Source organism: Myotis nattereri (assembly GCF_964212035.1).
Source record: "Myotis nattereri genome assembly, chromosome: 15".
In the NCBI taxonomy this organism is placed as follows: domain Eukaryota; kingdom Metazoa; phylum Chordata; class Mammalia; order Chiroptera; family Vespertilionidae; genus Myotis; species Myotis nattereri.
Window position 1 is genome coordinate 7,189,677 of NC_138090.1, and position 24,282 is coordinate 7,213,958.

Here is a 24,282-nt window from a genome sequence, read left to right on the forward strand (position 1 = left end):
ACGAGATTGAAGACCGCTGGCCGGACCGGATCTAGAGGGTTTGCGCCAACTCCCATGACTCGCGGGGGTGGGGGTGGGTCCTTATCTCCATTCGGGGTAGGGAGGCTCTGAAGGGGGCGAGGCGCCCTCCAGGTGTGTCTGCAGAACCCTGTGGAGATCCCACATCGCCACCCCTCCACTCGGAGCCTGGCAGCTTGCAGCCACGGAGGAAGCATGAGTCAGTGGCACCTCTGTAAATCTCATCATTGGGGACCCTGCCGGTCGCCGGTGACAAGTTGGGTTTATGTGTCAAATTCTCTTCAAGTCAGCTCATTCACGTATTCAAACTAGCCTTCCCTCCAAGCCTACAACACAGCAGGCAACTGGCTAGGAGTTGAGATACGACAAAGCTTCATTCATTCTTCATTTAATAATTATTTATTGGGTGCCTGCTGTGTGCCAAGCACCTGCGGGGGGCTGGGGGGGGGGTCTCTTTGATCAGGAGTAACAGGGCCTCAAAGCTCCCTGTGGGGAGGGTGGTAAACACTGCAACAAATGTTCCCAGTCACAGCAGGGTGCAGGGAGCGGTGGGAGAATGGGGGGGCGGGGAGCACAGGGCTGGATGGGACACTCCATAGGTCCCTTATAAACTGAGCAAATGCACAGAACAGATTTTCCGCATTCACGGCACAAGCTTTTATTGAGCACCTATTGTGTGCAGAGCAGCCTTGAGGGCCTTTACAGTGACTAAGCTATAGACCCAGACAAACGTGATACCATTTACAGAAGAAGCCACGTCAGCTCAAAAGAAGCAACTCTGGAGTTTGCTTTTGGTTTAAAATGGAGTTAGAGACGCCCAAGGGCTTCCTCCTGGCCCTGCCTGGGTTGAAGACCACTGTCCCTTGTCTATCACTGCGCTGACTGCTTGCTACCAAGCACTCAAGACATCTGTTGTGAACAAAGAGGGTGTCTATCTCCTCTGACCCTCTATGGCTCCCCAGCTCAGAGCTCACAGCATGCTCCTCTTTTTAAAAAATATGTACATATATACATACATATATATGTATATTTTTATTGATTTCAGAGAGGAAGGGAGAGGGAGAGAGAAATAGAAACATCACTGATGAGAGAGAATCACTAATCAGCTGCCTCCTGCAGGCCCCACACCAGGGATCGAGCCCGCAACCTGGGCATGTGCTCTGACCAGGAATCGAACCGTGACCTCCTGGTTCATAGGTCAATGCTTAACCACTGAGCCACACCGGCAGGGCAGCATGCTCATCTCTGCAGCCCCACAGCACCAGGCCTGGAGCTGCAGCTACACCGGATCAAATAGCCAGCGATGGCTTTTTGAACGAATGCCCTGAAGTAAACGCCCGCAAAGGCTCGCACTGACACCTGGGAGAGAGCAGGGCTGGACACGGAGACTCAGAGCTGGGAGGCCACCGTGCCACAGGCGAGGACACAATCGTCAGGGGTCACGCAAGACTCGGGGCGACCAGGAGGACAGAGCTCAGGGGAAGCTGGGGAAGGAAGGTGGCAGGAGCTCCAGGCGGGTAAGAGTCCTGAGGGGACGAGTAAGCTGGAAGGAGAGGATGGTTACTTCCTGGAGACATGCCCCCAAGGGGTCAAACTGGAACAAAGACCCTGGGGGCTCTTTCAGGGAGAATGTCCTTGGAGCAAGATGGGCAAACCAAGGGCTGGGCAGGGGCTCCAAGAAGCCCCCACTTCCTCCTCTTTGGGGAAGCTTGGCGAGGGTGGGAAGGAGAGGCTGGGTCCAGAGGATGTGGTATTGAGGAGCCATTGGAACACGCTGGGTAGATAGAGGGGCGGGAATGGTGAAGGCCCTGAGAGACAGAAGATGTGAGAGTGCAGGGACAGGTGGTGGCCCGGGGACACGGTGACCGATGTTCGTGGAGCTGAACCCTGGGAGAAGGCCAGGCTTCTGACTCGTGGTCCCCGCCTTCCTTGGCTGAGGCAGACGACCTGCAGGAGGAGGCTCCCAGGTGCAGTCTCACTGGGTTGGAGGCAGACTGTGGGCCGAAGGGTAAGGGGCAGAAGCTAATCCAGGTACGTGGGCCGGTTCCACTGAGGAACTGGAGATGGGCCAGAGTGGAGCGGAAGGAACCAGGGGGAGCAGCCAGACAGCCTCTTCTCCAGGCTGCTTGGCACCGAGCTGGGCACACAAGCAACCTGGATGACCAGCTGCCCGATGGGCCAGGAGGGAGAGACGGGCTCCGTCTGCTTGCCGAACAGGACACTGAAGGTCAATTCCACGGCTGAGGGGGAAAGACTTTTAAGGAGAACGGCTAAGTCTGAGGGGCAGGGACCGGAAAGGACAATATTCCTGTGGCTTTCTGGAAGGGAAGTCGGGGAGGCAACCAGGAAGATATCAGGAAGAAAGAGGAAGGGTGTGTGCAAGATCCTGAAGAGGAAAAAGCAGCTGAATTTAGCAGAGGGCAGCGTGAAGGCCAAAAGTACCAAGGATTTAAATAAGCCCAGGCTGGGGCTGCTACCCACCCGGGGTGGGCCGTGGGGGATTGTGCTGGATGGCAGTGACCGGAAGCTGGTCCAGAACCTGGCTCTGCCGCTCACTAGGCGTGTGACCTTGGGGAATTCACTTTGCCTCTCTGGGCCTCATTGTCTCCATCTGAAAATGGGGAGAACGCCACCACACAGGGCCGGTAGGAGGATCAGACAATGCATAGATAAAGACTTCAGAAACCAGGCGTATACAAAGAACTCACACATTTCCTTTTTCAGAACTCCCTTCCAGGCATGGATGAATGCAGAGGGGCTGGCTGGGGGGGGGGGGGGTCCCCACTCTGGGTCCAGGCCATGGAGGAAGAGCTGCAGCCCCCGTCCCTCCAGACCAGGGATATTGCAATGACTGAGGGACAGACCTGACAACTGCCCAGGGACTCCTGCTGGGGAGGGCTCAGTCTGCCTGGGAGAGCCGGCAGAACGTCAGGGAGGTTGGCCAGAGGCTAGGACCGCCCCTACACGCAGTCACCCATCCTGGGGTTTCCAGGACAACCCAGAGTTCAAAACCTCTGCTCCCTTTAGTGCCCATAGGACGGCAGAACTAAGCACCCTGTGTCCCTCAAGTCCAGGCACGGAGAACACAGGGCGCCATTCTGAGGCCGCATTCCTCGCACATGACTCTCCCTGGCCAAGGAGACGGCTGCTTTATCAAGGGCAAGGGGAATACGGTGGGCAAGGAGAGGCGCTCAGCCAGCCTGAGCCGGGTGAGCCAGGGAAGGTGACAGCCCCGGGGTGGCCGCCACCCACAAGCTGGACACACACGTGTTGGGGGCCGGGGGAGTTCTTGAGTATTTAAACACAGCTGCCTCTTTAACATCTCCCGGGCCAGGCCCTCCACTGCGCCAGAGTTCTGCCCTAACTCACAAGTAGGGGTGGGAGGAGGTGGCTTCTGGCTGCGGGGACACCCAGGCCGCCGCTGTCACTCGCTCAAGTCTCCCACTGCCCCGGGGGCACCGGCCCAGGCCTCCTTCCTAACCGCGGGGCTAGCCTGCACCCCCGGCCCTGCGAGGGGGGAAGCGAACTGCCCAGGGTTGGTAGGTGGTGGGAGGGCCAGAAACTGCAGCCTTCCAGGGAACCCTGGGTGCGGGGACCTCTGCAACCGGAGGGGGCGGCGCTGGCGGACACGCGGTTCCTCCGTAGGGTCCCGCATTGCCGGGCCAAAGAAAAAATAAAACGCCCCCCCCCCCGCCCGAGGCTGCTCGAGGGGACGTGCCGTGCCGCCCCATGCCCTGCCCTGGACCAGGTCCTCGGCTCCGGCTGGATTGCGCGGGGTGCGGGGTGCGGGGGGGGCGGGGGGGGCGTGGGAGGGGGGCGCGGCGGGAACCGCGCAGGGCTGGGTCTCCCTGGCCGGGTCTTCCCTGCGCCCCTCAGCGGGCCGGGCGCGCGGATCCCGCGGATAGGGTGGGCCCCATGCAGCGCCCGATCAGCGCTCGGGGCGGACCCCCAGCGCCCAGCCCGCCCGGCCCCCGACTCACCGGCCTGGCGGAGGCAGAATCTCCGCTTCGCCGCAGCGTCGGGGGCTCGGCTCGGCCCGGCCAGCCGGCGGGAGGCAGCTCCACGCCGCCGCCTCTACGGCCCGCCCCGCTCCGCCCCTCCCGCACACTTTCCACAGGAAATGATTAACTCGGGCCGCGGCGCGTTCCCATGGCAACCCGCTCCGACCAGAAGGGGGGCGGCGGTGCGCGTGAGCACGCCCTCCGCATACTCTCACGCGCTCCCGCGCCCCCTCCACGCTCCCGCACACTCTCCCGCGCGCTCCCGCGCACCCTCCGCGCTCCCGCGCACCCTCCGCGTTACCCGAGTTCCGCCCAAACCGTCCCCTGGGTGTCGGGGCTCCTCGATCTGCACACGCTAGTGCACACGTGCGCGCTTGCCCACCGCCGCACACGCATGCTCATACCTTCACGCATGGACTCACACACCGGTACACGCATCCCTCACACATGCTCAAACACATTCCCACCCTAGTTCGTACATACCTGCTTTTGCACTTAAACTTACTCTAGTGCACGCATCCTCAGATCCTAGGAGAAACTCGCATGCACTAGTTGGTACTCACATGTACAGTGACATGCCTCCTTGCTGTCCGCACACTCCCGACTCTAGTGCACAGTTTTTGACATTCCAGCACATGCTTTCACACACGCTCTTACACACTGTAGCTAGTACATGTATACACGTTTACATGCACACACTTGACACACGCGCCCACATGCTTTCCCACAAACGCCTCACATGCACCTTAACCTTAGTACACAGGTACCTTTCCACACGCTCACACGCATGGTCTCTCATGCTGTGGCTCGTTCCCTCGCACCCTAGTACACACACGCTTTTAAACCCGAGTACACACTTCCACGCGAGCTCTCACACACTAGTGAGTGCACACACATGCACTTTCACATGTCTCACACGTCTTACTAGCTCTCAGTAATAGAGAGGTCAGGCTGCCTTCCCAGACAGAGCAGCCCTCCCGCCCGCTCCCCCCTGCCCCCACCCCAGGCAAATTAATATCTTCCAGAGCAGGAAAGGTACTAGGGATTTTTAAGGTCAAGTATTCCTTTAAGCCCCAGTGAAAACATGGTTGGCGGGGGCAGGGGGGGCAGCAGCTCCCAGGCTAGCCCTGGAAGGCCGTCTTCACAGATGCCTGGGGGAGCCAAGGAGAGACAGCTGACCGAGGAGCCACTCTGTTCTTTGTCTCCCAAACAGAGGCGGCATTTTACTCCCAGTCAGCAGCAAGATCCCCCTCCAGGGTGCGGAAGGAGGAGAAAGAAAGAAGCTCAGAAGCCAGCCCAGTGCAGGCTGATGGTTTGGCAGATAATTAAGGCGGGTGGGCACTCTGCCCCTTCCTGCTCCGCAGGGGATGGCCCAGGAGGAGCAGAGAGGGGACTGTGAGAAGGGGGGAGGGGGCGCAGGGGGGGGGGGTCGTGCAGCTCCAGGGGATTCTGTCTCCTGCTGCTCCCAGGCACTGGGCTGGTGGTCAAGAATCTCCACCAGAGGCAGAGCCAAGCTTTGGGCATGTTCTAGAGGCCAGATCAGGACATTCGCAATCCCCCCAGGGGAAGTGGGCGAGTGTGTGTTTCATATTCTAACAGCGATGCCCCAGCAAAGGCCCAGGAGAGGATCAATGTCACTTTCCTGGAATGGGTCCCTGGAGAGTTAGAGGTTTCCAGGTAAGAACCCCGGGGAACCCTCCCAACGGGAGAGAAGGCCATAGTTTGCGAGTTACCATCCGGGAAGCCCCCTGCCGGCCCTCCAGACAGCAGTGGTCAGCGGACTGCAAGGTTGGAGGAGGGCGAGATTTCTCTAGACTCCTGACTAACTATCTCCCTTTGTTCCTGTTATTTGATTGAGGGATGGGGGGTGGGGGGGGGGGGGTGTCTGTGTTTAAAGTCCGGGTATAGAACTGAATGCCTTGTCTTACTTGCCCGCTGGTGCCCTGACATTAACCACAGGTTCCTTCCAACAAAGCCAAAGCCAGATTTTAAAATTCATAATAACATTTCTTGTTCTTTATCTCTGATCACAAAATAGATGTTCATTGTAACCATAATCCCACCCACTAGAGATAAATGCCAACATTTTAGGACAGTCTTTTTTTTTTTTTTCTATGCAAATAATAGCTACCATTTATTCAAAGCGATCACCGTGCCAGGCACTGCGCTAAACTCTTTATAAACAAGGTCCCATCTAACCCTGGATACCCGATGAGGTGGGCACCATCGTGTCCCCGTTAAGCCCAGTGTGTGACAGCTAAGATATAAACCCAGCTGGTGTGTGTGTGTGGATACACACATGCACAAACATAAACTGCTGTCCTATGTGTATAGGTGCAAGTTTATTAAGATCCAAGCACACCAGTGAAAGAAAAAATAATTTGCGGCACTCGGAAGAGGCATTTTCAGAATTCTAGAAAAACTCTGACCTGTCATGTAAAGACGAATTGCTTTCTGATGGTAAACATTTAATTTTAAAATGCACAGGCGGTCACGGTTCGATTCCCGGTCAGGGCACATGCCTGGGTTGCAGGCTCCATCCCCAGTGTGGGGTATGCAGGAGGCAGCCGATCAACGATTCACTCTCATCACTGATGTTTCTATCTCTCTCTCCCTCTCCCGTCCTCTCTGAAATCAATAAAAACATTAAAAAAAAAAAAAAAAGAATGTGCAATGTCACCAGGGACTACATACCAATGACATCCAGGTCATTTCTATGTTAGAAACTTCACCGATGGTTTGATGTGGAAATTGCCAGTTCTCCCCTGGCTACAGGCAACGTGGTGGATTTGCCAGGCAGCCAAGAGCCCCAGGGTTCTGCTCACAGGGCTGCAAAAAGTGGGATTTTGCTTGATCTGACTCTCATAGTAACCCAGAGTGAAGCACAAGGAGGACTTACACGATTTTCTGCTTTTAGTGATTTAGCTTGAGATTCAGTCACCACCAGGTCTTCGCGATGCTGGTCCCCCTTCCTGGAAGCCCTCCCACCTTCGCCCTGCTCCTACCTGCCTCCCCGCACCTGTACCTCACCGACTCCTGCTTGTCCTCCAAGTCCTTCAGGCAGAGAGGTCACCTTCCTGACCATCCCGGGCTCCACAGTCACCTCACTGCTCACCTCCCTGCCGCCCCCTCCCCACTGGATTGTAATGAATCAGCTCCTTGATCGGGGCCCTTTCAGTGAGTAAATACATATACAGTAGGGCCTTGACTTATGAGTGTTCCGACTAACGAGTTTTTCGAGATACCAGCCGTCTCTCGGCCGATTTTTTGCTTTGAGTTGCGAGCTAAAATTCGGGTTACGAGCCAGCTTCAGATACCCCACCGCTAGTTGGCGCAGCGAGCGTCACAGTGAACGCCACGACATCAGCCCAGCATCACGTGTCTCACTCGTTCACTTTTTGATTTGACATACGAGTAATTTGAGTTACGAGCTCCGTCACGGAACGAATTAAACTCGTAAGTCAAGGCCCCACTCTATGCCGGAGGGGAAGGTCGGGGCACCCAGACTTTCTTCCCGGGCAACGTCAGGATAATTCTTATCAAAAAAGAAGTAAGCGATGGGTCCTTAAGCAATGATTCCAATGGGCTCAGTAGGGAGCACGCTGCCATCGCGGATCCTTGCCTAATTCTGGGTAACAAATAGCTTCTTGGAGTTGGAAAACAGCATTCTGGACTTACCAGGCACATTTTAAGTAACCCTGACCCAGTTAGAACCCGCGTCGTTCCGTGCCCCTGAAGCAGCCCGCTGTGGACAGAGCAGAAAGAGCCGGGAAGGGTCTGTGGAGGGGACAGGCAGTCCTTGGAGCATGCGTTTGACCCCCGCTGCAGCAACTGGGCATTCAGCCCCGAGCCTGTGGGTGGGCTGGCCCCGGCTGGCACCTGCTGGCTCCCGGGAAGTCACGCCCCTCTGTGGACATGACGGCGTGGGAGGGCTGTCACTCCTATCACTCGCACTGGGTGCTCCATCGATATTCCAACAAATGGTACCTTTCTCCTCCCTCCGCTTCCAGCTGCCTCGGTGCCTTCCCCGGCCCTGCCCAAGGGTGCCTCGTTTCTAAGAGCTGTGTGGACGGGGGAAAAAGCTTCTCCCATTTCCACAGGTCTCTGCAGAGAACCACGGCAACCCTCCCCCCAGTGAAACCGCCTTGCTTTCAAATCTTAGACAGTGACTCCTTTCTGCATTTGCCAGGGAGACTGGGCTCAACGGTGCCTCCCTGGCTCTCCCTGGCTCTCCGGTGAGGGGAACCTAACACCTCTTATGACCTAAGAAAGAATTTGGCAGAGATAACCCCCTGCTGGCGCTCCAGGGTGGAAAGCAAACAGGGTTTTTTTCCCCCTTTATCACTTCCCCGTAGTCTAAAATATGAGAGGAATGCAAGCGCTGGGGAGGTGTGTACTTAAGCACTGACTTAGCAAGAATGAGGTGGGCGGACAGCCCTGTCCCCACCCTTCCTCTCTGAGTCTGCCTTTCGAAGAAGATAGTCCAGAAGCCACCTGGGCTCGGTCGCCCAAATGCTCCTGGCTTCACTTTTTATAAAAAATATATTTTTATTGATGTCAGAGAGGAAAGGAGAAGGCGAGAGAGAGAGATAGAAACATCAATGATAAGGGAGAATCATTGACTGGCTGCCTCCTGCACGCCCCACACTGGGGACCAAGCCCCGGAACCCGGGCCTGTGCCCTGACCGGGAATCGAACCATGACCTCCTAGTTCATAGGTCGGCCCCTGAGCCACGCCGGCCGAGCCCTGGCTTTCACTTCTCGCTCCTAAATCACCCATCTTCCCGTTCAAAGCCAAGGCATGCCTTAGTAACGCATTCCCACTTCCCCTCAGCTTCCCCATTCATTTTTCCCCATCGGCTGCAAATTCTAGGAGTCTGGGATGGTTTTTTCTTTTTTTCTTTTTCTGCACAAATGTAGGAGAAACCGAGAGAGGAAAAGGCCCCCAATCCCACACTCTTAACTTACTGTCATGGGCCCAGCTTTTCTCTTTGGTACTTGACTCTGAACAGACATTATTTCTGCGTGAAGGAGAGACAGAATAGAGTGACGGTTACAACTGGGTGTGGGGGTCCGGTGGTCCTGGGGTTGAACCCTGGCTCGGTCACTTCCATAGGAAGAGTACCAGCCCCTGACCCAGTGGGCACTAGGAACTAAGAGCAAGCACATAGATCCGTGGCACACCGTGGCGCCCCACAGACGCGAGCTAATTACAGTGGGAGGCAGATTTGTACAATATTCAACTCTGCCTTTTCTCACTCACATCCACATAATAAGCATTTCCGAGTTACATTTCCCCACGAAGGCCTGCTCTTTTCTGAACTTGAGGGCCCCCCAGACCCAGGATGAGACCCGGGTCCCCTTCCGAGTCGGAGTCCCAATGTCTGGGGACACACCCGCGCTCCCTAATAAATGACGGCGGGGGGGGGGGGGAATAATCGCGTTAAATGGCTGCATAATATTCTGCTGAACGGCTCCTCCCCGACCGAACTGGCCATTCCATGGGGTCAGACAAGTGAGTAGCTCCCACCTTTCCCACTTTCATGAATAAAGTTGCTGTGGACATCGCCTCCCCGCCCCACAGCCTGTCCAACCCCCGGGCAGGGAGGCCGGGAGCCGCGTGTTAATTCCACATAATCTTTCTGAAGAGTCTGGCGTTTTCTTTTCCTTACGCTTTCTAAACATGTGGCCAGATTGCCGTCGGGAGGGCCGCACCCCATAGACACTTCACACCGTCACCGGCAGCATTCTTGAGGAGAAGGCCCGTTCGCACGGACTTACAGTTTTTCTCCTGGGTCTGGAGTTCTGGCCGCCGGTTCCCCTGTGAGCCATGAGGCCGCATGACAAGCCTTCAGAGCCCTGACTGTCAGGAGAGGGGAGTGCCTGGTTCCCTTGCTGCGTTTCTGTCTGCTGGGCTGGGCGGGGCTGAGCACTGAGTCAGAGCACCCCCTCCCTGCCTGCCCAGGTGGGTTCTAGAACACCCCGGAAGATTCTGTCCAGGGTGACAGCAGCATGATCGAGATGATCCGTCCTCTGACACGGGCCTGGCACTTCCTTCTGGCTTCTTGCAATAAGAACATGCCTTCCAGGGGCTCTAGCGTCTGCAGTCACTTTCCGTCCCCGACGGTGCAGGCCGAGGTGTGTGTGCAGAGGGAGCGGCCAGGTAAGGGAAGCCACATGCTCCTGGGGAACCACAGCCATGGCTCCTGACCACCCTGCCAGCCGCTTGGCATGGCCAGCATCCCTCAGGCGGCCTCGGGGCCTCTCCCCGGACTCCGGTCCTCCTCCTCCGGGGGTGGCCCTTGTTTGCAAACAGCCACGGGAAGTTTGGATGCTGTTGATGAACCAGACTCCCACGGCTCTGGGTTCTTAGTCATCGTGACAAGTCTCAACCTCCCGCCCGCCCTGCTGACGTCACCGGCTTCCAGGTGATGGGGACGACGCGGCCAGGAGCTTCATGGTTTCAGCGGCTTCCATTCGTCATCCTCACTGAGAAGGGGGAGAACCTCCCCCTATCCCAAATAACTGGAATGTACGGGGCCTGGAATACGGGGATGGGACTTTAATCCGATTTAGCGTGGTCCTGCTGAGGGACAGGTGTGTCCCAAGCACTGGGCTAAATGCTGTGCATACAGGATTGCCTTTGATACCATTCACTTTTCATGACACGTGCAATAGATATTATCATTCCCATTGTACAGATGGAGAAACTGAGGCTCTACGTTATAAGCGCAGCTAAGCGGGAGGCCCATGATGAGTAAGGGCAGCTGTGGGAAGGCAGCTTGGGTGACTGACACTTGGGGACAGGAGCTGAGTCCCAGCCACTGCCTGGCCTGGGTCTCCCCTCTCTGGGACCCCCACCCTTCCCTCGGTAGTGAGGAGGGTGGCTGGGGCCGTCCCAGCACGACAGCAAGTTGGAGAGGAGGTCTGTAGATCTGAGATCTGCTTGCTGAGGGCATGGCCCAGGGGAGCGGTCATGTCAGCTCAGCACCTGGGCCTGTCTTCACTCTTGACAGTTGCGTCACCAAACACAGGCAGCACCACATGGGAGATCGGTGGTTGGGGGACGGGGGACGTGGCCCAGCCTGAAGGGAACAAAGGAAGGTCCATCTTGGACACCAGGACTGACTGCCTCTGAGGGTCCCAGCCTTGGGGTCAAACCCTCCTGCCTGCCAAGCACCCGCTTGTCAATAATCAGGATTTCCTTCTGTTCTGAAGACTTCCAGCCTGGCAGCTGCTTGTGCCAGCCACTCACCCGGCAGGCTCGGTGTCCTCTCAGCCCTTGCAGTGGACTTCTTCGAAGGGGAAAGACCCCGGGGGCTCGGGACACTCAAAGCAGCTGGGGAGTCACAGCCCAGACAGACCCGCCGGCTCTCCTGGCCTAAAAGCCACACCACGCCTGGCAGAGAGGTTGGCACTGGCTGAGGGTCCTGCCTCCTTCTTCCTGCTGAGGGTGCACGCCCTGCTATTGGCCCTGCTCTGTGGACTTGAACCACAGCATCACGCTGCCTCTCAAGGGTACAGTCGGGGGGGCGGGGGGGGGGGGCGGTCCTGTCACCCTGTGGCAATCCTCAGCACGCATTTGAGGCTCTTTGCCAGCGGCCTGCAAACCGACCTGCCCAGGCTTCTCTCCCACTGATCCCCCGAGGTACCCCTTTTCTGTTCCATGAGTTTACCATGTGTCCACGCCTCCCCACCTTGGCTCATGCAGTTACCTCCATGAGGACAGCCCATTCACCTTGTGAGGCCCAATGCAAAGATCACCTCCTCCATGGAGCCCTCCTGACACTGCCCAGTCAGAACTCTCCCAGGACCCTCTCCCTTTCCCTGAACTCACTTCATACACTGCATTGGAGCTTGTGAGGGATTCATCCGTCTCCTCCATTAGCCTTGAGCTGCCTGACTTCAAGCACCATGCTGTGTGTCCTTGGGAAAGGCCCTTAACCTCTCTGAGCCTCAATGTCCTCATAAATGGCAGTTTCAATAATAGTTGTCATTATTATTATTATTATTATTATTATTATTATTATTATGGATAGTATTAATTAAGCATTTACTGTGTCAGGCACTCTATGCTAAGTCCTTTATGTGCAAGATCTCATTTTGTCCTTACGACATCCTAAGAGGTGGGTATGATTGTTATTACCTCATGTGACGGATGAAGAAACTAAACCTGCTGTTAGGACTGCCACCATGATTGCTGCTATTCTTGCTTCTGCCACAAGGCCCAGCCTGCCGCAGATACGCAAACCCCGTTTGTTAAATTCAACTGTGGATGAACATGGTGGGGGACTTGACAGGAAAAGAGTTTCCGAGGCAGAGCCTTGCACTCGCTCCGGAGTGCTCAGGCCGACCCCTGGCCTGGGTGGGGTGATACCATCTTTGGAGCCTGATGCCATCAGATAGTAGAGTCTGGGGGACCTGGGATGGCCTGCTTTCGCTGGTTTGTTTTTAATCCTCACTTGAGGACATTTTTCCTATTGATTTCTAGAGAGAATAGAAGGGAGGGAGGAGGGGGAGAGATGGAAGGGAGGGAGCAGTGGGGAGAGAGAGAAACATCGATGTGAGAGAGACACGTCGATTGGTTGCTTCCTGAAGGCACCCCCACCAGGGCTGGGGAACCTGCAACAATGTACGTGCCCTTGATCAAATATCGAACCCAAGACCCTTTGATCTGAGGGCCGACACGCTAACCACGGAGCAACATCTCATGGTCAGGGTGCCTGGGGCTGTTGGGTGCAGGGCAGGGAGGGTGCCCTCCACTTCTGATGGCTCCTCAAGTCCTCAAAACATCCCCAAGTACAGGTGAGACAACCGAGGCCCTAAGCCATCAAGCGGCCAGTCCACGGAGGTGCCAGAACCAGCTGTTCAGAGAGCACTTCTCCCCACTGCCCACTCTGACCGGAAACCCAGCAGCTGTGACTAGCCCTGGCGGAAGTCGGGAGGTGGAGTCAGATCTGCTCGGGTGTCTGAAGGCCCCCCGAGGCCCCCGTCTCCCTCCCTCCCCGCTGAGGGAGGCCTCAGAAGACCCCCTCCACTCTCTGAACAGGAGCTGGAAGAAGGCCAGGGCTCTGCCTGCCACAGGGGAGACGGGGACTGCGGAAGCTGCAGCTGACGGTCCCCATCTGCACGTTACACCACGGCGGCTGTGGGGTGACAGCAGCTGCTCCGGGTGCCGGAGGAATGTTGCTGCCAGACAGGTTTATGAGGCGTCTGCCGAGACGGAATCCAGAAACCAGGCTGGGCTCCTGCCCCCCCAGGCAGCTCCCAGGAGGTTACAGACAGGGTCAGCCCGCACCCCTTCTCCACCTAGGGCTCCTGGAGACCTACCCTCCAAAGCTCCTGCCCCTCCAGATTCATGGGAGCCATCCAACACCCCCACACACAAAAGCAGCCACCCCTGCAGGCAAGGGCCATGCCACCCTCACCCCCCAATAAGGCTTGAGGCCAGGGAGATTGAGGGGGCTCTCCCAACCACGTCTGTAGCCATGACAACCCACCTTGATACCGTTACTAAGGGTAATTATAGTCAAACGGCAATGCTTTGGCCACCAACGGACCACATATACGACGGTGGTCCCATCGGATTATCAGATAGGAAGGTGGGGGCGGGGGGGACAGAGAGGGGAAAGGGAATCAATGATATGGTGACGGAAGGAGAAGAGACTTTGGGTGGTGGGCACATGGTAGAGTACACAGATGTCGTATTATAAGGATGTACACCCAAAACTCATGTAATCTTATCATTAACCAATGTCACCCTAATACATTAAAAAAAATTATCATGGAGCTGAAAAATTCCTAACGCCTAGTGACATCATAGCCGTCATGACATCATAGCACAACGCATGACATCATAGCACAACGCATTACGGCACAGTGATGTCCCGGCCTTCACGTTCACTCGCCACTCACTCACCGGCTCACCCAGTCCAGCCAGCTCCATTCATGGCGCGTGCCCTGTATAGGCGAACCATTTTTAAATGGTTCATACCATATTTTTACTGTACCTTTGCTGTTTAGATACTATTTTTTGTGGGGTTTTTTTACAATTGCCTACGGTATTCAGCACAGTAACATGCTGTACAGGCTTGTAGCCTGAGCCACAGGCTGTCCCATGCAGCCTGGGTGTAGTAGGCGGTACCATGTAGGTGTGTGCAAGTGCCCTCTGCGATGTTCGCACAACGACGAAATCAGCCCATGATGCATCTCTCAGAACGTATCCCCATCGTTTCGTAGCACGTGACTATAAGGTGATAACAGTGACACAGCGCTCACTACATGCCAAAGGCCGCACTGAGCACTTTTTCTGGATTAGCACATGGATAAGGTTCCTGCGGCTGCTGTAACAAAGTACCACACGCTGGGTGGCTTAAACAACACAAATGTATTCCCTCAGCTCTAGAGTCTAGAGCAGTGATGGCGAACCTTCTGAGCTCGGCGTGTCAGCATTTTGAAAAACCCTAACTTAACTCTGGTGCCGTGTCACATATAGACATTTTTTGATATTTGCAACCATAGTAAAACAAAGATTTATATTTTTGACATTTATTTTATATATTTAAATGCCATTTAACAAAGAAAAATCAACCCAAAAAATGAGTTCGCGTGTCACCTCTGACACGCGTGTCATAGGTTCGCCATCACGGGTCTAGAGTTTGAGTTCAAGGTGTTGGCAGGGCCGGGGTCCCTCAGAGAGGCATGGAGAGGAAAAGAGAGGTAGAAAGAAACATCAGTGATGAGAGAGAGTCACCGATCGGCTGCCTCCTGCACGCCCCACACTGGGGATCGAGCCTGCAACCTGGGCATGTGCCATGACAGGGAATCGAACTGTGACCTCCTGGTTCATAGGTCGATACTCAACCACTGAGCCATGCTGGGTGGGCTGACTTTATCTTAATTTGATTACATCTGCAGAGACCCCATTTCCAAATAAGATCACATTCACAGGTTCCAAATCGTCACAAATTCGTGGGAGGCACTATTCAACCCGGTAAATCGCTTGCAATCCTCCCAACGACACTCCTCCTGCTCTTGCCCCCACCTTACAGATAACAAAACTGAGGCTCAGAGAGGTTAAGGAATTTGCCTGAGGTCGCCCAGCGGGGGCTGACTCTAGAGCCCACACGATTGCACTTGCTGTTCCCTCTGCCTGCAATGCCATTCCCCCCAAACTCTGTGCATGCAGTTACTCATCTTTAGAATCTCAGACATCACCCTCGTCACCATGCCCGCACAGGGGCCCAGCGGGTGACCATTGGCAACGCTTCTCCTGGTGGTTATCATTTTTTCTTCTTGCCACCCCAACCTCGTCGGGCCTGGCTCGTGGTTTCCAGAGGAAACAGACTGGCGATTAACGTGGCCAAGGCCACGCAGCTGAAGGGTGGCAGGCCTCTTGACCCCAGGGCCAGCACACCGGGGGTCTAACTGGAACATTCCAAAGCTTTGCCAAGCCAGGGGGGGCCACTGACCCAGCGTGACCAGTGGCCCTGCTGTGTTTACTGAGAACACCTGCCAAGCTCATAAAAGCTATTGTAAATCTGCGGCTTACATTCACCTCCTCGGGTTTCAGCCCTCGTCCCTGGCTTCTCTGCCGGGAGCAGAGCCAGCAGTTTGGACAGTTAGAAGCAGAGAAAAACCAGGTCAGGAATCCACGCGGCTCACAGCTGAGCCACAGAACCTGGCGGCAGCAAGGGATGCGGCGGGCACGGTTCCTCCATTGCTCTGGGCCGAGAAAGGGAGAGACGCAGGCCGCCCACTGCTGGCCCCCTGCTAGGCGTGGCTCCAGGCACAGTCCTGCATTTTCTGTTGATCCTTGCATGCAACCCACAAAGTAGGTGCTGTTGGTGCCCCTAAGGGGCAACTGAGGCTCAGGCGAGGTCAGGCTAGTGAGTGGATTTGTAGCCGGGATTTGTCCCAGGTCTGCCTGAGCCCAGAGCCTCAGGCTTGGTCTCTGCAGGGAGGGCTGGAGGCTGCAAGAGTGGCCGTTGTGGTGGGAGCACCGTAGAGGATGCAGGGACAGGGTGGGCTGGAGGAGGATTTGAGAAGGAAAGGTCACGACTGAGGACCAGGAGGCCGAGGCCGGCCAGGGCACTCTGGAGCCAGACAGGGCAAAGGGGGGGACACCACTCGGCCCTGGCAGGAGGTGGGAGCCTGGGGGGCCTCCGGTCTGATCCACCGCCAGAGAGTCTGCGACATGCAAAGGGGACACAACACCTTCCAACGTTAAAAGCCTCCGTGGCTTTCCATGGAGCTTATAATAAAATCCAAAGTCCTCACCGGGGCCAACGAGGCCCCATGACCTCCCAGCTCACTCAGCTCAGCTCAGCTCTAGCCAGCAGGCTTCCTTCTTGTTCCCCAGACATGTTTTTGCACATGCTGTTCCCTCTGCCTGCAATGCCGTTCCCCCAAACTCTGTGCATGCAGTGACTCATCTTTAGAATCTCAGTTCGCCGTCCTCTCCTCAGAGCGGCCTTCCCTGGCCCCCCGTCGGCAGCCCCAGTTATTCTCTGCCTACTCCCCCCGTTTCCCTTCCTTCGTAGCACTTACTGCCCCTGAAACCGCCCTGTTTGTTGCGTGTTCCTTCATCACCTTTCTCCCGAGGAGGCAAGGACTTTGCCTTGCTCCCTGCTGACCCAGCACCTGGCACAGTGCCCCCCCGCGGTAGGCGCTCGTGGCTATGTGTGGACGGATAGATGAATGAATTCAACGGAGTCAGAAGGGGATCACCCAGGGGAAGGCTGGGAGGAGACTGGGCTGGCAGTTATGAGGTGATGAGAAGCAGCGAGAGCGAGGTCTGAGTGGGGAAATCCTGGGAGAAGAGGGGAGAGGAGTGTGCAAGCCACGCGGGGCGAGGGGTGAGGGGCGCCTGGCCACGAGCAAGGGCAGAAACAGACAGAAAGGAGGCTATTTTATTAAGAACAGAACAGATGAGTCCTCCTGGCCAACTAGTGGGCGTATGAGACCAGGGAGAGGCTGGTAAGAGCTTAAAGGCTACTGTCAGGGTGACAAGTGAAAGGCAGCCCCCAAGGCATTGTGGGCCCTTTCATTGTTTGTTCGTTCGTTCATTCATTCATTCGTTCATTCATCCATCCATTCAAATACCTATTATGTGAAGTGAGTGAGGAGGGTTGTTCTGGAGCGGGTAGAAGCAGGGATGGAGACAAGGTAAAGGAGGTGGGGCCGCCTGGGGCTGCTGAGCTTCAAGCCAGGAGGCCTTCCTGGAGGAGGGTGGCCAGACCCCGTGAGAGGATGCTCTGCCTCCAGCTATGGCTCTAGGCACAGGCCGGAGGCAGGAAGGGGAGCCAGGCACAGCCACAACCATACAGACCAGAGAAGATTTCTTAGTCCATGTTCTCCTGTTCCACCCCGTAGCAGGGACTCAGATCAGGAGGCAGGGGTTCTTGGACGCAAAGTGAGCTTTCAGCCTCTGCCCCCATTTGCTGGAAACCTCTCCAGGGCTCTGAAGGATAATTGCTTGCAGGCCTGGAGAAAGTGCAAGGGTCAACAGTCTTATCTCCATCGGTGTCTGGGGGCAGTTCTGGGTAGACAATGGCCGGGACCTTGACAACCATTTCCTGACCTCAGAATTCCGCAGGTCAAAGAAACAACACCTGCAAATAGAACACCAGGAAGATTCCCCAGGACACACTGGCCCCGTGGTTCGTGGTTCGGATCACGGCTCTGGGGTGAACATCCTGGCCCACCTCCCACTGGCTGCAGGACCTCAGACAAGCCCTGGACCTCCCTGAGCCTGTCTCCTCCTGTGCACAACGGGGGTAATCCTACCCCGTGTCCCTCAGAGCTGCTGAAGAGATGAGTGAGAGAATGTACATGACGAGTCTGGCATACAGTAGGCGCTCAATCCATGGCAGCACGTATTAGGGGCCAGCTGTGTGCCAGGCACTGCTGGAGGGCCCTTCGTCCCACAGCCTGACGGGCCTGTCCTCTTCCAAGAAGTGAAGGTCATGAACACAAAGGAAAACTTAGAAGAAACAAAACAGAGATGGAAGGAAGCTAACGAGACCTGACAACCAAAGGCCAGCCCTGAGCTGGCATGTCCTCTTGCCATAAAGGGCATTTTGGAAGTATTGCTCAAATCCCAGCACCGTCTGTAGATGAGACAGTAGAATTTACTTCAACATTAACTTGCTGACTGCCATCGTTGTACAGTGCTGATAAAACAGAATCTCTTATTTTTAGAAAATAGATACTGAACATTTAGGGGTAAAGAGGCATCATGCCTGTAACTTGCTCTTCCAGTTCAGAGAGAGAGGGAGAAAGGGAGAAAAAGGATAAAGCAAATGTACTAAAATGTAAAAAACACGGGGAATCTAGGCGGAAGGTATATGATCATTTTTGTATTTTTCTTGCAACTTTTCTGTAAAGTCTGTCATTATTTAAACAATAAATAAAAAAGGCAATGCAGGGCCCATGCCCTGGAGAGGAGGCAGCGAGCCCTGGCATGTCCCAGGCGTCCAGGGAGGGTGGTGGTCAGCCTCTGGGTTGCCCAGGACTGTTCTGGGTTTAGCACCAAAGGTCCTTCATCCCCAGAAATCCCACAGTCCTGTGCGAAGGGGGGTGGTGAGTCACTCACTCCCAGGTAAACCTGGCGGGTGAACACTGCGGGTGCACAGCGAGCCCCTGTGGGTCAGTGAGCCTCGCCTCCCTGTGGCGGGGTCCCCGAAGGCCGCATCTCCAGCCAGAGGCAGGGCTGCCAGGAGTGGGCAGAAGGCAGGCTGGGCACCTCGTCCCAGCCAAGAGCCACCCGGCGCCTTACTGACAAAATACCGTGCTCCCCTCAGAGAGCAAGATTTCAAAGTGGCCAAATGGCCTTTCGCCTGGATCGCTGCCCAGGCCCCAGCGTGGAACGAGGCTGATGGTGAGGCCGCCCCGCCCAGCCCTTGACCAGTTCCTCCTGTGCCTCAGGCAAGTAGTTAACCTGCATCCAAAGCTACTCAGCTATCGCGGTGCCGGGAACCTGAAGCGTGAAGGATGGACAGGCTGTTCATGGCCGAGGAATGCGGCGTACAGCTCATCTCACCCCGGCCCAGCCTGCCTGGCTGGTTGGCGGCTGCCAGGGGCTGGCCCCTGGGCACTCCCAGGCTGCTCTGCCACCCTGATGACCTCCTGGGGGACTTCCCACCTGAGTGCAAAGGGGCACGGGCACCTCTGTCGGCCCTCACCAGTCACTGCCGTCCCCTCCGCCCAGCCCCTCCGGGACAGGGCCGTGAAGGCCTCAGAGGATGGCTGGGGTTTGCACGCGAGCTCTGAGCTCCAAACGTGAAAGCGTCGTTACTGTGATGACGGCGAGGATACGAGCTTGCACGCGGCAGGCTATAAACACCGTGACGGAGGACGCCACTCGCTGAGCTCGCGCGGCCGCTGCGGGCCAGCTGTGAGTCAGGCCTTGACCTTGGCCGCCTTCTTAATTTAGAGGCGAGGCAGCTGCCCACCCGAAGTAGCCAACCCTCGTTCCGGCCCGCCTCTCTCCCCCCAGGTCCTTTTCAAAGTCAAGTTGGCAAGTGGTCCTGTGGGGTGTTTTCTTGTCGGGCTGTTTTTAAACCACACACATTCCAACAGTACAGGCTCGGGTGAACGGACGTCTCCACTCCCCCCGGACCTCCGTCCCCACGTCTGCCTCCCCTGAGACCGTCCCCCTGTGGAAGCCACGCCGAGAAACGCCTCGTCCCCCCACAGACGTCAGCACAGCTCCCCTCCTGCTCTGCGCTTGCTTTCCGTGGTCCGCCCTCTCGAAGAGCCCTCCACCTCTCGCCTTTTGCAACCACAAGCGATCCTTCTAGGAGGTCTCTGTACCTGGATCTTCGCTCTCCCTAGTTCTAATGATAGGTTGTCCTGAAAGTGAAATTGCTGGCATTATCGCGTTTCCATTTGGGGGAGGAACCGCCGACCTCTTCGAGAATCAAATGAAAAAGAAAAACCATCCTCTCTCCAGAAGAAAAATAAAAAATCCCGTGCAAGGATTTTGCATTCATCTTCTGGAGGGAAGCTCACAGGCCCCGCAGGAAGGCGTGCTGGAATAAGGGGAGAGAATGTGGAAGGCAATTGCAGCTGACCGTCACTTCCGTGCGTGTGTGCGTTTGCAGGCGTGTGTGCGTGTGTGTGCATGTGCGTGTGCGTGTGTGCGTGTATGTGCATGTATGTGTATGCATGTGTGTGTGTGTGTGTGTTTTGATTCGCTCATTTTACAGGAAGCAAGCAGTTGGTTCCACTGACAGCCAATGCAGTGCAGTTCAGGTTCCAGAAGTCGGATTCTCACCACGCCCACCCACAGGGTACATACCTCTCACAGCCGCCCTGCCCCTCGACGCCAGATCCCCAGAGCGAGGCTGTGGAGCCGGAGTGCCCAGCGGGGCTGCTACTCGCCGGCACGGAGGCAGGCGCTGGGACCCGGGGCTGCTGGGGACCCTGCCTGCAGCTGCCGCCTGGGGACTGTGAAACCAGACCCTGGCCTGAGCAGGCTCCGGAGCTCACACGCGCAGCCAGGAATTAATATTTTATGCCGCAGCCAATAGGACTCGGGGTAACAAAAGTCCCTGCAGGAAGGCACTGTCCTGAGCACAGACTGCATCTCTCACTCAGCGTCCACATCAGACTAAAGAGACTCCACGAGAGAGAAGCTGAAAGGAAACATCTGTGAGCAGCCGTGGCCGCTCAGAGTCTGGCGTCAATGGGCTCGGGGTCTGGCTTTGGTGCCCTTGGGAGCCAGGAGCTTCCCTTGGGCTCTGGCCACAGGACATGGCATCCAGCTGGCTCGACATCTGAGGGCACTGCCCACAGGGAGGACATGGGCCCCGGCTGACTGTCTACCAGGCCGCTCACCTGACAGAGCCTCACGCAGGGCCACGGCCACCAACCTGGAGCCAAGCAAAGAGTCACCTGGCGCCTGGCTCAGAGGAGAGGCTCGATGCCTGCCGACCCCCCTCCCTTCCCCTTCCCCTCCAGTTCCTGGGCTCAGCTCTCTCCAGGGCCTCGTGCTGCCCATACGACACCTCACAGGCATTTAGGACTACAGCTCCCCTGGTGACATAGCCACTTTCTGAGGCTGCGGAGGAGACATCAGCTGGGGCCTTCGCAACCGCACTGGTCAGAAACTCGCCTCTGCTCCCTGAGCTACAAACCTCCCAGTGGGTAGAGAGTGTGTGGCTCACCCATTGGAGAGGATGAGGCTGACAATTCTCACTCTCCAGGGGCGGCACGGGGCCCCCCCCCCTCCGCAGCAAGCCTCTCACCCCCCTGCTGAGGGCGGTGACGGCAGCACCTCTGATTAAGCGATAACTAGATGCCAAGAGCCATGGGGGCTACCTCTATGCGAGCCACTTGTTACAGATTATGGCAAATACTGTCACTATGCCCATTTTACAGATGAGGAAACTGAGGCTCAGGAAAATCAACCACGTGCTCAGAGTCATCCCAAACCCAGTAAGCACAAGGCCAACTCATGCAGTGGGTACAGTAGACACTGTGCCAGGGCCTACAGTACTTTCAGGGGCCCATGGAAATGTTTTAATTTCACTTAAAATCAGAAGGAAAATAAGCTTTCAGGGTGAAGAGCAGCAAATTTCTCTAACTGAAACGTGATGAAAAAATATTTTCATATGTAAGCTATAATTTATGTAACATAAATGTTTTATGAATAATATAATTTAATATATTCATTTTTATTACAATGTAGCTTTTTTTTTTTTTCAGAAAAAGAAATTTTATATATCAAAGAGAGGAAGGAAAGAAGAGAAACATTGATTGGTTGCCTCCCAAATACACCTGGACGGGGGATCAAACCCACAACCTGGGTTAAGTGCCCTCACTGGGAATCAAACCACCCCCTTCTGAGCCACCACGGCCAGGGCAGGTTTTGCTTTTTAATGGGGGAAGGAGCCCACAGAGGCAAGTGTGCGAAGGGCCCATGACACTCATCGTGCTGCCCTGAGTAAGCAGGACTTGGGCACCGATCTGGTCTCCGCTGAAGGCCAGGGCGGTCAGAGAAACGCCCAGCCTCTCCCCCAGGAGCACAGACACGCCCAGGGCAGCTCTGGGAGCTGAGTGCGCACCTGTCCCCGGGAAGGGACACTCGGCCTGCTGGCCGCTCTCCCTGGTGGGCAAACGGCACGGGCTCAACTCCTGGCCTAAAGCAGCCAGTACTGGAGCAGCCACCAACGGCACCAGAACTGAGGCAGCGCCAGGAGTCGGCCTCCTTTCCCTCCAGGCCTCTGAGGGGACAGTGTAGACGGAGGTAGTGACCGTGCTCACGGAAGGGGCGTGTTGCTTTTAATGAAGGCGTCACCAGAGTTGGAAATCCACACTTGAGCTGTGCAAGTTCAGGATTGCACAACCTGAGGCAGAAACCATGCAATGAGAACAGAGGCCTGAGGGACGAGCAGTCCTGGGTTCCTTCCAGGTGAGCGGCGCTGCTGCCCAGCAGGTGAGCTCTCCCCCACCAGGCTCCGTGCCATCCATCGTTAGAGCCACAGCTGCTCACCCCAGGGAGGCTGAACCCTGGGAACCAAACAGGGGAGCTTTTCAGGGAGGTTTTGTCTGTGCTGGGCAGGAGGCGGCCTCCTCGGAGGACAGCTCCCGGCCCCTCCCCACAGCAACGTTTTTTCAAACTGCCCTGTGCGCAGGTATCACGTGGAACGCGGTTAAAATGCCGCTTAAGATTCAGCCGTGTGCCTGGCCAGTGTGGCTCGGTGGTTGAGCATCGACCCGTGCACCAAGAGGTCACAGGTTCGATTCCCGGTCAGGGTGCATGCATAGGTTGCAGGCACCATCCCCAGTAGAAGGTGTGCAGGAGGCAGCTGATAGATGTTTCTCTCTCATCAATGTTTCTCTCTGACACTGAAATGAGACTATAACCCTGAAATGTGGAGACTCTATCCCAGGGGCTCCCCCATTCTGGTGATAGCTAGAGTCCCGGGGAAGGGCCCCAATGTCGTTGAAGAGGAATGTATGGCCACGCCTCCTGCAAGGGAGCTTGGGGACAGAACTCGAGAGCACCAGCAGTGATTTTTAAAGTGGTGTCATCTCCGCTGTAGATGCTTAGTTCAATGACATTCAATATTTAGGAAACCATTTACCATTTCACTTGTAAAGTAATGCGCGAGCCCTGCTTTAGGAACACGTTATCGAACACGTTGATAAAAGCGGCTGAAGGTTGCCATCTGTTAAAAAAAATCTGAGTGGAGCGCTCCTTGTTTCAACTGCTCTGAGCCTAGGAGACACGTTTCTCCCTGAGCATGCTGTGCCCCTTGACATGATTTAAACACACTATGCGTACGCGCACGCACACACACCCTGCACAGGTTGCAAATGTTCATTATTCAGTACAATATTCACCTTAAGCCCTAGCTGGTTTGGCTCAGTGGATAGGTCATCAGCCCACGGGTTCTACTAGTATTTCGGTCAAGGGCATGTACTTGGTTGCGGGCTTGATGCCCAACCCCGGCGGTGTGTGTGTGTGTGTGTGTGTGTGTGTGTGTGTATGTGCAGGAGGCAAGCAATCGGTGTGTCTCTCTCACATCAGTGTCTCTCTCTGTCTCCCCGCCTCACTTCCACTTTCTCTAAAAAATCAATGGCAAAATATCCTGGGGTGAAGATTTTGTCTATATCTATATCTATATCTATATATATTTTAAATATTAAAATTCTGAAATTTCTGTAGAGTAATAATACCTTTAGATGCCATCTAAAATAGTGTCTCTCTGCCTCCCCACATGCCCCTCTCCCCCGCAGAAGCAGCCACACGGGGGCAGTGCTCAGACCTCCTCTCTCACCACTGCCCCTCACTCTCCCCCAAGGACACCGATCGAGGAAACAGTGGGAGAGACCTGTCTGGGATAGTAGACTTCGGGGCAGAAACGCCACCAACAAGCTTCCCTCATTCCATTTCCTCTTCGCCAGGACTGCCTGGGCCCCTGCAGGGACTCGCCCTGTGAGTAAGAGCAGAGGGCATTCCTTCGTTGGTCTAGGCGCTCAGTCATGGGAGAAATGCCACCTCCTCCCCCAGGCACTTCAGCACCGACTCGGAGTTGATGGTAGACAATGTCATCATCAGGTTTGGCAACAGGAAGAAGAAAAAAAAAAACAACACCTCTCAAAATAAAACTCACAGAAACAGACACAGCATGGCGGTTACCAGAGGGGACGGGGATGGGAAGGAGAGCAAAACGGTAAGGGGATCAAATATGCAGTAACACAAGGTAACTAGACTTTGGGTGATGAGCACGCAGTAGAGTATACGGATATC

The 24,282-nt window shown here is 55.8% G+C and overlaps 2 protein-coding genes across 4 annotated transcripts in view; one reads left to right on the forward strand and one right to left on the reverse strand.

Moving 5' to 3' along the window:
* KIFC3 (kinesin family member C3) overlaps positions 1 to 4,116 on the reverse strand; it is a 35,307-nt gene extending 31,191 nt beyond the window's left edge. For all 3 annotated transcript variants that reach the window (XM_081108565.1, XM_081108570.1, XM_081108566.1), the window contains exon 1: positions 3,999 to 4,116. The gene's annotated coding sequence lies outside the window, so the exon portion shown is untranslated. The remainder of the gene's footprint in view (positions 1 to 3,998) is intronic.
* Positions 1 to 24,282, forward strand: part of NLRC5 (NLR family CARD domain containing 5) — a 940,085-nt gene that overhangs the window by 517,764 nt on the left and 398,039 nt on the right. The window lies entirely within an intron of this gene.